A 9,569-nucleotide genomic window follows, 5' to 3' on the forward strand; every position below is an offset into this window, starting at 1 on the left:
ATTGGGTGGAAATCACGGTGTAAGAAACATTACCACCTCAAAGAGGAAAACAGTCAAGAAAAAAATAAAATTGACTAGTGACAGGCCAGCAGCTGTGTATTTTCTGTGAAGCACTGGATAGATTGTGAACATGGATTACCCAGTCAATGGGGAAACTGGGGATGGTCCTGGTCACCGAGAGGAAAAAAAAATTATATAAACTGTGTTATGGAACTAGTAGGTGGCTTGTGGGACGCCTGCCATTGCAATCGTGAATAAAAATGCTACCTCACTGAGATACTTGCCTGAGCCTATGGTATTGGTTACAGAGTGTTTCTAATAAGGTGTTAGGGTTTTAAGGTTTCAGGGCTAAGGCACTAGGGTTGGGTTTCAGGGTTAGGGTTTCCAGGGTTTAGGGTTAGGATTTTAAGGTTGTTAGGGTTGGAGTTATAAGGGTTAGGGTTTGGGGGTTAGTGTGTTAAGGTTTTAAAGTATTTTGTGGTTTTAGTGTTGATAGGGTTTTTAGGGTTAGGGTCTTAGGGTTTTAGTTATGGTCAGGTATTTAGGGTTAGGGTTTTAAGGTCTTATTTTTTTTTTTTTAAGGTTAGGGTCTCCAGCGTTAGGGCTTTGAGAATCTTTACGTTTTGGGTTAGGGTTTAGAGGGTCTTAATTTTTAGGGTTAGGGCTTTTAGGCGTAGGTCTAGTGTGGTAAATTTTATCGGGTTAGGACTGTAAGGGTTTTTAGGGTTAGGGTTTCTAGGGTTTTTTGGGGTAGGGGTTAGGGTTAGATCCGTGGGAGCCGTAGTGTTAGGGGTCAGGGTTCTTAGGGGTAAGGCCCAATATTAGGGTGGAAGGCCAAACTAAGGGGGGAGCCCCCCCCAAAATTGAAGGGTCGAAGCCCCAATTTAGGGGAAGAAACGTCAAAATTGTGGGGTCCCCCAAAATTGGGCGGAAGAGCTCTTAATATTGGGGGAAACCCAAAAAAGGAGGGTGGGGGACTCTAAAATTGGTTGTGTCCCCCCCAAAATTGGTTGTGTCCCCCCCAAAATTGGTTGTGTCCCCCCCAATTAGGGGAGGAACCCCCAAAATTGGGTGGGCGAACCCCCATATTGGGGGGGCAGAACACTTAAATGGAAGTGTGAAATTCCAGAATTGAATGTGGACCCCCCAGAACAGTCTTCAGGGGTTTAGTGTGGTAAATTTTATCGGGTTAGGGCTGTAAGGGTTTTTAGGGTTAGGGTTTCTAGGGTTTGTTGGGGTAGGGGTTAGGGTTAGATCTGTGGTTGCCATAGCATTAGGGGTCAAGGTTCTTAGGGGTTAGGCCTAATATTAGGGCGGAAGGCCAAAATAAGAGGGTGGGAGCCCCCCCCAAAATTGAAGGGTTGAAGCCCCAAGTTAGGGGAAGGAACGTCAAAATTGTGGGGTCCCCCAAAATTGGGCAGAAGAACTTTTAATATTAGGGGGGAACCCAAAAAAGGAGGGTGGGGGACTCTAAAATCGGTTGTGTCCCCCCCAAATTAGGGGAGGAACCCCCAAAATTGGGTGGGCGAACCCCCAAATTGGGGGGAAGAAGACTTAAATGGAAGTGTGAAATTCCAGAATTGGATGTGGACCCCCCAGAACAGTCTTCAGGGGTTTAGTGTGGTAAATTTTATCGGGTTAGGGCTGTAAGGGTTTTTAGGGTTAGGGTTTCTAGGGTTTGTTGGGGTAGGGGTTAGGGTTAGATCCGTGGTTGCCATAGGGTTAGGGGTCAAGGTTCTTAGGGGTTAGGCCTAATATTAGGGCGGAAGGCCAAAATAAGAGGGGAGGAGCCCACCCAAAATTGAAGGGTTGAAGCCCCAAGTTAGGGGAAGGAACGTCAAAATTGTGGGGTCCCCCAAAATTGAGCGGAAGAGCTCTTAATATTGGGGGAAACCCAAAAAAGGAGGGTGGGGGACTCTAAAATTGGTTGTGTCCCCCCCAAAATTGGTTGTGTCCCCCCCAAAATTGGTTGTGTCCCCCCCAATTAGGGGAGGAACCCCCAAAATTGGGTGGGCGAACCCCCATATTGGGGGGGCAGAACACTTAAATGGAAGTGTGAAATTCCAGAATTGAATGTGGACCCCCCAGAACAGTCTTCAGGGGTTTAGTGTGGTAAATTTTATCGGGTTAGGGCTGTAAGGGTTTTTAGGGTTAGGGTTTCTAGGGTTTGTTGGGGTAGGGGTTAGGGTTAGATCCGTGGTTGCCATAGGCTTAGGGGTCAAGGTTCTTAGGGGTTAGGCCTAATATTAGGGTGGAAGGCCAAAATAAGAGGGGGGGAGCCCCCCCCAAAATCGAAGGGTTGAAGCCCAAAGTTAGGGGAAGGAACGGCCAAATTGTGGGGTCCCCCAAAATTGGGCGGAAGAACTCTTTAAAATTAGGGGGGAACCCAAAAAAGGAGGGTGGGGGACTCTACAATTGGGGGGGACCCCCAAAATTGGTCGGGTCCCCCCAAATTAGGGGAGGAACCCCCAAAATTGGGTGGGTGAACCCCCAAATTGGGGGGAAGAAGACTTAAATGGAAGTGTGAAATTCCAGAATTGAATGTGGACCCCCCCCAGACCTGGGGAGGAATCCCCAAACTTGGGGGGGACCCCCAAAATTGGGGTTAAAGCCCCAGATCCCGGGGAGCTAAGCCCCAAATTAAGGGAAGGAACCTCAAACATGTGGTGAGAACCCCAACATTGGGGGAAAGAACCTTAATATTAGGGTGGCAGGCCAAGACAGGATGGTGGGGGCCTCCAAAATTGTGGGGGGCTTGGAATTGGGGGGAATCCCCAAAATGGAGGGGGAACCCCAAAAGTGGGGGGGGGGGCGAAGCACCAAATTAGGGGAAGGAACCCCAAAATTGCGGGGAAGAACTCTGAAATGGAGAGCTGAAAACCCGAAATTGAGGGGAAACCCGCCAAAACGGCGGGAAAACCCTCCATAAACACGAAACCGGTAATGTAACAGAGCAAAAAATGGCGTCCTACGGCAAGGTGCGAGGCTCAATTTTCTGGGGAGTGCTGGGAAATGTAGTTCTTGGCCACCGGGTTTCCGGGAGTCCATATTGTTTTCCCAGAGCATGCCGGGAGATGTAGTTCTCGGACACTGGGCTTCCGGGAGGCCATGTTGGTTTCCCATCTTTGCTAGACTCCGGGTGCTCTGGCTTCACAGAGAAACCCCCAAACTGAAAAATGTACCTGCTAATATATTGGGCTCTAAATGTAGCCCTGGGTTAATTGAATAACAATCCCTGGGTAAGATTGAAGTGCAGGAGGGGTTGGCTACGGTTTTAAGAGCCGGTTTGCAGAAAAGGGATTTCCCGTTAAGAAATGGCATATACTGATTGTTCTCTTCCTTGCTCTGCCAAGACCTGAAGCACATCTTGGAAGCCAGGCAGAATCCGTGGAGCCAATGGAGTTCTCAAGCTCGACTTCAGCTTCTTCCCAGCTAGAAGAAGCAAGGACACGCCGGCTGAGTTCCACAGGCAACGCGCCCGTATCTGTAGACGAGGATTTAGAGATGCTACTTTGGGAACTCTCAGACGGCATACTGGAAGCCGAGCTCGACTTGGACCCAGGGAAGGATGAGGATGACCTCCTCCTTGAGCTTTCCAAGATGATTGATGATTGAACTGCATAGTCCTATGGTATATTAAAAAAAAAAAAGAAAAAAAAGAAAACAACTCTTCTTCTTGTTGGATACCCCGAGGTGATCCTTTTTCTAACTGAGGCTTTGCAATGAGACTTAAAGCACAGTTGGAACTGGTAGAAATTGGCAGGATCTGCACTCAGTTGTCCTAAGTTTTCCTGCTGGTCAGAGTTAAGGTCTTGTGCATGGTTCCGTAACTATAGGTGGCTACCTTTGATATCAAGAGGACAAAGCACTTGTTTCTTTTGGCACAGAAAGATGTCCATCGGCACGCTGTGGTGGCTGTGAATTGACGTAGTGATGGAGCGATGCTCTGAAGGCTTAAACGGAAAGCTTCTTCCTTCCGCCCCCCTTGGCACAGCTCGATGTTGGGCACGTTGTGAAGCCTGGGTGTTCTGATTTCTCGGACAGTTGATACCCAAATCCCGGAGTTACTATGTCAACTCTTGACTTTTATTTGTGTATGCCATTGTTTTGACTGTAATCTTTTCAGATGATGAAGCTGTAAGGGCGGGAGGGAGCAAAATAATTATTCTAGCGTTGTGGACCAAACATGCTGCCAGGAGTGGTGGTGGTGGGGTCAGCCCACCCGGCCTTACTTTCAATTATCAGGGATGATAAAATGGTGTGAAAAGCAGCAGCTCTGCGATACGGCTACGCTACCCCCACTCCCTTCTCTTGTGCTGTACCAAAGTTCCCCCAAGCTTTGGTTGGTGCTTTTTGTTGGTGACAGTAGGACTCCAGGGCGAGTAGTCGGGACTCTCCTGCAGTAACTGGGTCAATTAAGGGTTGGTTTAAGTGCCTCCTGGTTTTTAAAATTGCTCCCCTGAGCTGCTGGCTCTGCTGCCTGCTACAGCAAATGTTCGGGTGCCATCAGCGTCGCACTTGGGCGTGGGCACTGACCCTGCGGAGGAGAGCTGAGACTCGCGTGTATTGTGTACCCTGCCGCCAGTGATCGTTTTCCCCTAGCAGATCTATTTTGAATCATTTCCCTAAATTTTAGAGGAACTTTAGGCTCTTTGTGCTATGATTTGTGAAGCTGTAGGGGCCCTCAGGCATTTGCTGCTGGCAGAGGAAAACCGCTTGTCGAATTTGTTGTAAATACTTTCTGTTTGGACAACAACGCCTGTGTGTGTGTGTGTGTGTGTGTGTGTGTGTGCACGCGTGCGTGCTTTGACGACCCCCTGCGACGCCCCAGCTCCGCGAGGGAAGCTTTGAAGCGGCTCTGGGAAAACCTCTGCGGAAGAAACCGCTGCTAGTGACTTGCGGAAAAGGGACTCCACAATCAGTGAGATTGTAAAGTAGGTATGTTTATTCAGCGCTGGGCAGCACGGGAGGTCGTGGGCATGAAGATTGATGACTCTTCCTCGTCACCGCTAGTTGACCTCTTGTCTTTGCACAGACTCAGTTGCTCCTTGGCTCTTGTCCATCTGCAGGACCAGTTTCTCCCAGTTTCTTAAGACAGGCTCACTCTCTTATTAGGAGACTGACCTTGGTAAGGGGCCCAAGGCTTCTTGCTTTAGTTAATTGGCACAATGCACCATAGTTAGCAAAGACACTAAGTAGCATCCTAGTTTAACGCTGTCAGCGCTCTATCTCTACTTGATAAGATTCTCCTAACTCCCTCTCTCACTGGAGCCCACGCAGCCCTCCGTCCTGCCGAAGGACTTCACAGGGACTTCTGCCGGCTCCGGGTGCCCGCACACAGACAGAAATGGCTTTGAGAGAAAACAATCAGGAGGAGGAGAGCTCAGAGACTGCGGCCGGCTTCGGCCACCTTCCCCTCGCTTTCCCTCTCCGTGTTCAAACCGAGCACTGTTCTGCCGTCAACCTTCGCTGCCTCTGCCCGCGGCGCCGGGCTTTCGCGGGTGCCATTGCTCCTCTACATATTTTATCCTTCCTTTTGTAAGGAATGGTCCAGCAATTCGTGTCACTAAGGGATTTGAAGGGTTACCATCGAGGCCCGGGTCTAGGTGATAAGAGAACAAAGGGGTTTTTAGGGAAAAGTGCTGACTACTGCAGGGGATGTTGCTAGAGTTTCTGAAATCCGGCGCAGAGGCTCCCAAACGAGGAGGAAGGGGGAGCTGAAGGACAATTGAAGGACAAAAGCCTGAGAGGAAGACAACCAGCATTCAGCCCGAGCAAGCCCCGAGAGACCACCAGAGACTGGTACGCAGGCGCCCCTGGGAGGGGTTTCGGATTCCGGAAACCAATTCTAATAACCCTTCCTCTTCTCGAAGTAGTAATGAATATGTATTAGCCTGGGAGCATCAAAACCAGCCGCCTTACGTAACAGGCGTGCGTCCTGGGGGAGCAGAGACTCCCGGCGCACCCAGCGCTGCTTGCTTGCCTCTATTCGTTTAATAAATTGTAAACTTTGATTGTAATCCTATTTGGATTTATAACAGCCATTTATAACACTTTTTATATTTGTATTTTATTTAAGGCTGTCTTGCCCCCCTCCCCCCCCAGCCTCGCTGCTCGCCAATAAAGCTGGCGCAGGGGCTAAGGGATTTGAAGGGCCTGCTTGTACACCTAAGGGATTTGAGGGCCTGCTTGTACACCTTTGGGGACTGCCTCTTTTGGGGGGGGGGGGGGGGGGGGTGTTAGGAGCTGCTTGTATACTTTTTTAGGCATTCCTCTGAGAGGGGGTTGGGAGCTTCGTGTATACTGGGGGGGGAGGGCCTCCCTCGAGGTGGAAGCGGGGGGGGTTGGAGCGTTTCTGCACTGTAGGGGCCTGCCTGTACACTTTTGGGGCCTGCCTTGGAGGGGTTGGGAACTGCTTGTACACCTTTGGGGCCTGCGTCTGCGCGGGGCGGGGGGGGTTAGGGGGTTGGAGCTGGTTTTAACCTTTCGGGCTTGCATCTGGAGGGGGTTGGGGCCTGCCTTTGGGGGGGTGGTTGTGAGCTGCTTGTATACTGTAGGGGCCTGCTTGTACACCTTTGGGGCCTGCGTCTGGGGGGGGGTGGGAGCTGCTTGTACACTGTTAGGGCCTGCCTTGGGGGAGGGGTTGGGGCATGTGCCTTGGGGGCATGGGGTTGGGAGCTGCTTCTACGCTGTAGGGGTCTGGGTTTTGGGGGGTTGGGGCTGTTTGTACACCTTTGGGGCGTGCCTCTGGGGAGGATGGGGAGTTGCTTGTACACCTTTGGGGCCTGTGTCTGGGGGGGGGTTGGGGCCTGTGCCGGGGGGGTTGGGAGCTGCTTGTACGCTCTAGGGTCCTCTGGCAGGCTTTGGGGCCTCCCTTTGAGGGGGGCAGTTGGGAGCTGGTTGTACACCTTTGGGGCCTGAGTCTGGGGTGTGGGGGCTGGGGCTGAGGCCTGGGGCCTGGGGCATGCATCTGGGTGGTGGTGGGGGGGGGTCCAGTTCATGGGGGGGGGGGGGGTTGGGAGCTGCTTGTGGACAGTTGGGGTCTGCATCCGGGTGTGGCTGGGGCCTGCTTGTAGACTTCTGCAGCCTGTGTCTGGTGTTTGGGGGCTTTTCTGTAGTGTTTGGGGATTGCATTTTGGCTTTGGGATGTGTCTAGAGCTTCTGGGGCCTAGCTGTAGTGCTTGGGGCCTGCGTCTGGGGCTTTTCTGTAGCATTTTGGTAGCGTGTTTGTGATTTGGGGTCTGTATCCAGGGTTTTGCCTTTTTTGTAGTTTTCAGCTTTGTGTCTGTTTCTTTGTTGGTTGCCTGGGGTTTGGGGTTTGGATCATTAGTCAGTGTCATTAGCGTCGGGGGGTTGATATGAAGGGTTAGGGTTGTGGTTAGAGTTGTTACGGTTAAAGAGAATAAGGATTTTAGGGTAAGGGGATCAAGGTTGTGGGAATAAAAATGTTTTTGCACAGAGTTACATCGTTTAGAGGGAAGGAGGGTGGTATTGATATATGCTTGCAGTGATAAGAAAGCTTAACAGACAACCTTGTAAAATGCAGACAACCAGAATCCTTAGAGCAATTGGGTGGAAATCACGGTGTAAGAAACATTACCACCTCAAAGAGGAAAACAGTCAAGAAAAAAATAAAATTGACTAGTGACAGGCCAGCAGCTGTGTATTTTCTGTGAAGCACTGGATAGATTGTGAACATGGATTACCCAGTCAATGGGGAAACTGGGGATGGTCCTGGTCACCGAGAGGAAAAAAAAATTATATAAACTGTGTTATGGAACTAGTAGGTGGCTTGTGGGACGCCTGCCATTGCAATCGTGAATAAAAATGCTACCTCACTGAGATACTTGCCTGAGCCTATGGTATTGGTTACAGAGTGTTTCTAATAAGGTGTTAGGGTTTTAAGGTTTCAGGGCTAAGGCACTAGGGTTGGGTTTCAGGGTTAGGGTTTCCAGGGTTTAGGGTTAGGATTTTAAGGTTGTTAGGGTTGGAGTTATAAGGGTTAGGGTTTGGGGGTTAGTGTGTTAAGGTTTTAAAGTATTTTGTGGTTTTAGTGTTGATAGGGTTTTTAGGGTTAGGGTCTTAGGGTTTTAGTTATGGTCAGGTATTTAGGGTTAGGGTTTTAAGGTCTTATTTTTTTTTTTTTAAGGTTAGGGTCTCCAGCGTTAGGGCTTTGAGAATCTTTACGTTTTGGGTTAGGGTTTAGAGGGTCTTAATTTTTAGGGTTAGGGCTTTTAGGCGTAGGTCTAGTGTGGTAAATTTTATCGGGTTAGGACTGTAAGGGTTTTTAGGGTTAGGGTTTCTAGGGTTTTTTGGGGTAGGGGTTAGGGTTAGATCCGTGGGAGCCGTAGTGTTAGGGGTCAGGGTTCTTAGGGGTAAGGCCCAATATTAGGGTGGAAGGCCAAACTAAGGGGGGAGCCCCCCCCAAAATTGAAGGGTCGAAGCCCCAATTTAGGGGAAGAAACGTCAAAATTGTGGGGTCCCCCAAAATTGGGCGGAAGAGCTCTTAATATTGGGGGAAACCCAAAAAAGGAGGGTGGGGGACTCTAAAATTGGTTGTGTCCCCCCCAAAATTGGTTGTGTCCCCCCCAAAATTGGTTGTGTCCCCCCCAATTAGGGGAGGAACCCCCAAAATTGGGTGGGCGAACCCCCATATTGGGGGGGCAGAACACTTAAATGGAAGTGTGAAATTCCAGAATTGAATGTGGACCCCCCAGAACAGTCTTCAGGGGTTTAGTGTGGTAAATTTTATCGGGTTAGGGCTGTAAGGGTTTTTAGGGTTAGGGTTTCTAGGGTTTGTTGGGGTAGGGGTTAGGGTTAGATCTGTGGTTGCCATAGCATTAGGGGTCAAGGTTCTTAGGGGTTAGGCCTAATATTAGGGCGGAAGGCCAAAATAAGAGGGTGGGAGCCCCCCCCAAAATTGAAGGGTTGAAGCCCCAAGTTAGGGGAAGGAACGTCAAAATTGTGGGGTCCCCCAAAATTGGGCAGAAGAACTTTTAATATTAGGGGGGAACCCAAAAAAGGAGGGTGGGGGACTCTAAAATCGGTTGTGTCCCCCCCAAATTAGGGGAGGAACCCCCAAAATTGGGTGGGCGAACCCCCAAATTGGGGGGAAGAAGACTTAAATGGAAGTGTGAAATTCCAGAATTGGATGTGGACCCCCCAGAACAGTCTTCAGGGGTTTAGTGTGGTAAATTTTATCGGGTTAGGGCTGTAAGGGTTTTTAGGGTTAGGGTTTCTAGGGTTTGTTGGGGTAGGGGTTAGGGTTAGATCCGTGGTTGCCATAGGGTTAGGGGTCAAGGTTCTTAGGGGTTAGGCCTAATATTAGGGCGGAAGGCCAAAATAAGAGGGGAGGAGCCCACCCAAAATTGAAGGGTTGAAGCCCCAAGTTAGGGGAAGGAACGTCAAAATTGTGGGGTCCCCCAAAATTGAGCGGAAGAGCTCTTAATATTGGGGGAAACCCAAAAAAGGAGGGTGGGGGACTCTAAAATTGGTTGTGTCCCCCCCAAAATTGGTTGTGTCCCCCCCAAAATTGGTTGTGTCCCCCCCAATTAGGGGAGGAACCCCCA

This window comes from Anser anser (genome assembly GCF_964211835.1).
Source record: "Anser anser genome assembly, contig: HAP1_SCAFFOLD_182, whole genome shotgun sequence".
Taxonomy (NCBI): domain Eukaryota; kingdom Metazoa; phylum Chordata; class Aves; order Anseriformes; family Anatidae; genus Anser; species Anser anser.